Below are 6,081 nucleotides of genomic sequence, written 5' to 3' on the forward strand. Positions count from 1 at the left end.
AAAAGTTCAAATATACATACTTTTTGATTTAGTAATTTTACCTTTAAGAATGTAGCCTCTAAAAATACATGTCAACCTTAAGAACATCTCCCTCCAGAGAATAAGTGGTATTTAATAGTTTTCCTTGTGCAGAGAAACTGAGATTCCCAGGTACAGAGAAACTAGGATCCTCATCAGTATTGATGGAAGTGAAAACCACTTTATCACTATTTATCAAAAGTTCAAAAATTTCATGCTATCTAACCCAGTGAACTTTATTGCTGGGAATTCGTCATGAGGAAATTATCCTAACTGTGGTAAAAGCTTTCTGTCTAAAGATGTTCATAACATCTTTAGACATTAAGGATAACGTCATTATCCTTAATAGCTAAACATTTGAATTTATTTAAAAGTTCAAAAGGGAAACATTAAATAAACCATGGCAAATCTGCTCAATAGGCTATTATGACACCACTGAAAATGATATTTACAATATTATTCACATAGAAAGTGCTTCTGAGATTATATTTTGCAAAATGTCAGAGTATTAGAGTATACCTGAGTTATCATTGCAGATGTCTTGAGCAAATATTCATTGAATTCAAATGTCTACCACTTGGAAAGCCCCTTTTTATATATCAGCACCAAGGCAGTCTACTCCTTCTGGGTGTTTCCCCATTCCCTGCCCCTGTTGGCAAGATTTCTCCTGTGCCTGCTTTTCTGAGTTTGCCCACACTACCACCTGTTTCTTTGCCATTTCTTGGCTTCTACCATTTCTTCCCGCATCTGCAGTGGCTCTCCTCTCCCACACCATCTTTGCCTTCATTCCCCAAGGCCTCAGGATACAAGGATATTAGACTTTTACTAAGCATTTAGAGATAATGGAGTGGGGGGTTGAAAATGGCACTGAAAGGAGTATCAGAATGAATGTCCATTACTGTTGCTAAAACTCACTGTTCCCTCCCCTCAGTGGGATTCTGGAGCCAACTGTCAAAATAGTATTGTGTTTATCCTCCCGGTGAAAACAATCATATGCATCTTTGAACTGAGGAAGTATATGATGGTTTCAATCAGTCATGCCTACATGAGTGATTAAACAGCCAACAGCTCTGTTCTCTGAAGTTGGGCCCAGGTTCAGCTAGAAGGATTAGCGCTGTCTGCTGCAGCCTGGGGAGCACCTTGAGTCAGCCATCTTAGTCAGATTAGTGTTGGCATTCTGTGATTAAATAGGGCTATATGCTGAGCCCATTTCCACAGGCCAGAGAGGAAATCAAATTCTCCAGCCTTAGAATAGGGACAGCTTGTGTTGTGCCAGAACCGTATTAGACAAAATAAAACAAAATTGTATTTGCTTTTCTGTGAAACGATGTTGCCCTCATATCCACGTGCTAGAAGAAAGATGAGTCATGTGGCTCAGTGCCCTGGTCAGCCATGTCCACAGGCTGCAGCCAGTGGTCAAGGACAGGACAGGAAATGACCTTAAGATGCCCAGCACAGTTTGCTGCTGGAGAGGAGAGCCGCCAATGTCTTCAGGATATTTAAAGGGGCTTCAATCTTATTAAGCTCCTGTTAATAAGCACGACTTCCTTATTTATTAGGATAAAGTGGCCTGGGTTTAGACAGAGAACCTAGTATTTAGCATTCAGGAAATAGAAAATAGAAAAAACATTTTTTTTTTCTGAATTATCCCACAGCTGTGAACCCAGGATTGACTCTTTTACTGTCACAGTATTGATTTCAACTGTGATGTCCCAAGCTCATTTCTGAGTGTTTTTTTCTGTCTCAATTCTTGATTTTTAAAATTGTTGCTAACTGATTATTGAGAAAACCATAGTTGTAAATATCAAACTTCCTTTCCAAATAGTGGCTTAGGCATGTTTGACAAGAAAAATTCTGCCCTCATTTTTCTTTGTGGTACAAAGCAAATCTCCTTGGATTTTAGGTGATCTATTGATTGAGTCCATCACATTTTCTAGCCTTTTCTAGGATGAAGCATACCCTTTCGGGTAGAAAAGCCTGAAGAATGTCTCTCTTCTTCCCTGAGAATCCCTGTTTATTCCTTGTTACAAACTGGTTTGGGACTGAGTACAAATCAGAGTGAGACCCCTTTCACCCCAGGGGCCAGGTCCCCGTGAACAGAGTTGCCCTGCAGAGCTCAGATCAGCAGTAAACACTCAGGGAGACAGCCAGAGGTAGTGGCCCTGCAGGCAGGCACCACCCCATCATCGGACAGTTCATGATTTGGCATATTGTGGCTGGGGAGGTGAAGCAGGTAACAGAATAGAAGAGAGAATTTCTGTAGCTTGATTGGGAGAGGCAAAACATGTGAGCTGGCTCAGACCTTCAGAACATGGGATAGAGCTCTGGTCAGCAAGGAGAGCTCCAGATTTGAGCCTGGTGCCAGATTGCTGACCTGCTAGGGAAAGCTAATGCCACTCAAACTTGTGTGCTGAGCAGTTGGTAGTGAATCCTTTATGGCCAGCATGAGTTTTCCTTTTTGCTGAACTTGTCTAAGAAAATGCTCATAAGCATTACTTAGTACTTATTTATTTATTTAAACAAAGAATATCCAAATTGCTCTCTACCTAGGAAGGGGAAAGGTCAATAAGTCCAGCAAGAAACTTGGGCCAGGAAAATGGAGGAACTTATTTCCTTTCCATGCATGGAGGCCTTAGCTGGGCTTGGCTGTCTTGGATTGCCTCCAAGTCTGAGGTGGCAGTTTGCAGAACATATTGACAGGCTCAGTGCTGAAAAATTTATGCACTATAAAAGTATAATGCCCATCATGTATTAAGCACTTAAAAAGACTCTAGGAGGCCCATTATTTATTCACATTTTACACATGAGAAAACTGAGGCAGACAGTGATGTAAACCACCTGCCTAACATTATACAGCTGGTGGATCAGAGGCTGTAGATGCCAGGCCTCAAGTGCGAGGAAGACAGTGGGAGGCCCGTTCCTGCCTTTTCATGGTTTCTTCTAAGATCTTGAAACCCTGAGAGTATAATGGCTGATTTTCCAGATGACAGTGACAGGCAAATGTGGATTCATTGGATCCATGTTCTATCTTCTGTTTTTTTTCATAGTCCAAATATTATAATTTTGTTCTGTGACAAGATCTCCATTGTTACCATGAGGGCCTTTCCCAAGGTATAGAAGGTATTTACACATCACTGTTTCAAACAGTACTCAAAATGCACTTTTATTTAGTTTGCTATCTGATTGTTCATCCAAGCCCAGAGTATTTATCTGGATCAGGTTCATCTGACAACTCCGGAGTGATTTTTCCACCCCTACCTGCTCCAAATCCCTTACGCTAGGAGTTTTATTTTTCTGTCACCTGTTTGTTGGCTCAGTTTTCTCAGAACTTTGTTTCTCAGAGCAAGAGTGACTCATGCTGTGCTAAGTCAGCAGAGCGGCAAGACAGAGGCTGGCATAGTCAAACCCGGAGTCTGGCCCTGTCAGGGAAGATGGCTCCGGGGAAACTGGTGTTAGACAAACAATGGTAGGGGCCATGGTATAAAAGCCACAGGGATCAGAAAATTAGAATACAGTATGATGAGAGCCGTCATGGAGGTCAGCTCAGCACCGTGGAAGTTGCAACACCCACTCTCTCTCATAGCACGCTGTCCTTTTCTTTCTTCATACTTGTGACAGTATGTGATGAGTATACATTTTTAATTATTTGTTAAATGTATGTTGTTTTCATTTGACTGTGAGCTCCATGCAGGCAAAAATCTTGCCTGCTTTATTCACAGCTGTATAACCAAGGCCTAGCACTGCACCTGGCATATGATAACTACTGAGTATTAATTGAATAAATAAATTAATGAATGGCAACCATTCTACCCTGTGAAGGCCTAAGGACTGCCTCTCATAGAAGATGTGCTAAATGTTGTAGGGTGGATAGTAAAGATCAGGTGGGAAGAGAGAATCAGTAATGGATTTATAGGCAAAGGAAGTCACAAGTGGCTTCTGATTTCTGCGTAATAAATTTGCATTTGGTAGAGAATCTTATATTTTCAATATAAGATACTAAAATGAAGTAAAGGAAAAGGTCAGTGAATTAGACTACACCAAAATGAAAAATGTTGGTATTTTACATTGCGCCATAAACAAAAGACACAACATATTGGAAGTAAATGATTACAATGTGTATAATAGGCAAATGACTTGTATTTTATATATATATATGTATAAAATAATTCTTAATGAAACAATTCTTACAAGTCAGTAAGTAAGAGACAAACAACTTACTAAAAAAATGGTTGAAGAGCCAGGCATATTGGCAGCACACCTGTAATTCCAGCAGTTTGGGTGGCCAAGGCAGGAGGATCACTTGAGTCCAGGAGTTTGAGACTAGTCTGAGAAACATAGTAGGACTCCATCTCTATAAAAAATTTTAAAAAGTAGCCAGGCATAATGGTGTGTTGAAATTAGCTATAAGGCAGGCTAAGGCAGGAAGATCCCTTGAACTTAGGAATTCAAGGCTGCAGTGAGCTGTGATTGTGCCACTGCACTCCAGCCTTGGTGACAGAGCATGACCTTGTCTCAAATTTAAAAATAAAATGATAAAATAAAAATAAATTTATTTGAAAACTGGGTGGGAGAGGTAACATTAGTGATCACTGAAGATGGAAAGAAAGTGCTTCTTTAGTAATGCTCAGGGAATTGCAAATTCAAACAACGAGATACCATTTTCATTTTTTTGGATTAAAACTTGTTAAAAGATTGATAATGTTCAGTGTTACTGAGGGCCTGAGGAGACAGGTACAGTCATACACTACTTGAAGAAGTGTACATTGGTGCAATCACTTTAGGGAGTAATTTGGCAGTACCTGTTAAAAAAAGTGTAAGTTCCATCTAACAATTCCACTTCTCAAAAACTAGTAGTCAAGAAACGCTCCTGTGCCAATGAGGCAGATGCAAAGATAGTCATTAACAATATTTGGATTAGTAAACAACCTACATGTTCACCTGTGAAAGAAGGAAATAGAGTGAAGTGGATTTATAGGTACTGGCATGATTAGAAATCCAATGTACACTGTTGAGTGGGGAAAAAGTGACTAACAGAAATACCGAAATTTTTATATAAATAGTAATTTGCACAAAATAATATTTTATACTAGATATTTTCTATACATACATATGCAAATGCAAAGAAGTAATGAAAGAATGTACCAAATTGCTAACTGTGATCACGCCTGAAGAGGGAAAGAGGACAAGGAATGAAGATGCTGGTCAAAGGGGACTTTTCATTTCTCTATAATGTTTCAGCTTTAAAGAAAATTCTATGCATTACTTATGGTATGAAAAACTTAAAAATACACTTATCTGCCATAAGCATTTCATTGTCCTGTGTCCATTTGGAAGTGGGATATCCTTACATTAAAGTGGGGGTTTTGATCAGAGTTCTTATCTTTTTAGAAAGATGGCAACGTTACCTCCTTTGTTTGGTTGAACAACGAAATACATTCCAGGTTCTTGTAAGAAAATAGAACTTTGAGTTTTTCATCAGCCAATTCTTATTGAAAATTTAATTTTGAGAGATAATAGTCATAGAACATTGCATGGAAGACGTGACGTACAAGCCATTTATTCTTGAGATGGTTGTATTTTATTCTTAGCTCTAGTTTGATTATCAGAGTGCTTATCTTGGATCATTGTTTTTGCCTATGTAAAATTTCTTCAGTTTTTGTCATTGTTCTCTAGTGAGGTCATGGAATTTATAATTGTATCTACTATTGGGTTGTTATTAAAGACATTATCTGATACACTTCATGATCATCCCCTTTTAAAACCTTGGGAAATTTTGGCCGGGCGCGGTGGCTCAAGCCTGTAATCCCAGCACTTTGGGAGGCCGAGACGGGCGGATCATGAGGTCAGGAGATCGAGACCATCCTGGCTAATACAGTGAAACCCCGTCTCTACTAAAAAATACAAAAAACTAGCCGGGCGACGAGGCGGGCGCCTGTAGTCCCAGCTACTCGGGAGGCTGAGACAGGAGAATGGCGTGAACCCGGGAGGCGGAGCTTGCAGTGAGCTGAGAGCCGGCCACTGCACTCCAGCCTGGGCGGCAGAGCAAGACTCCGTCTCAAAAAA

The 6,081-nt window shown here is 40.0% G+C and overlaps 1 protein-coding gene across 2 annotated transcripts in view; it reads right to left on the reverse strand.

Annotated features, from left to right (window-relative positions):
- Positions 1-6,081, reverse strand: part of CASR (calcium sensing receptor) — a 144,985-nt gene that overhangs the window by 134,454 nt on the left and 4,450 nt on the right. Inside the window, exon 1 of one of the 2 annotated variants that reach the window (XM_017891014.1) lies at positions 4,237-4,285. The exons of the other annotated variant lie outside the window; for it this stretch is intronic. The gene's annotated coding sequence lies outside the window, so the exon portion shown is untranslated. Of the gene's footprint in view, positions 1-4,236; positions 4,286-6,081 lie in introns of those variants that run through there. 2 annotated transcript variants of the gene reach the window in all.

This window comes from Rhinopithecus bieti, unplaced genomic scaffold (assembly GCF_001698545.2).
Source record: "Rhinopithecus bieti isolate Rb0 unplaced genomic scaffold, ASM169854v2 scaffold_759, whole genome shotgun sequence".
NCBI classification, from domain to species: Eukaryota; Metazoa; Chordata; class Mammalia; order Primates; family Cercopithecidae; genus Rhinopithecus; species Rhinopithecus bieti.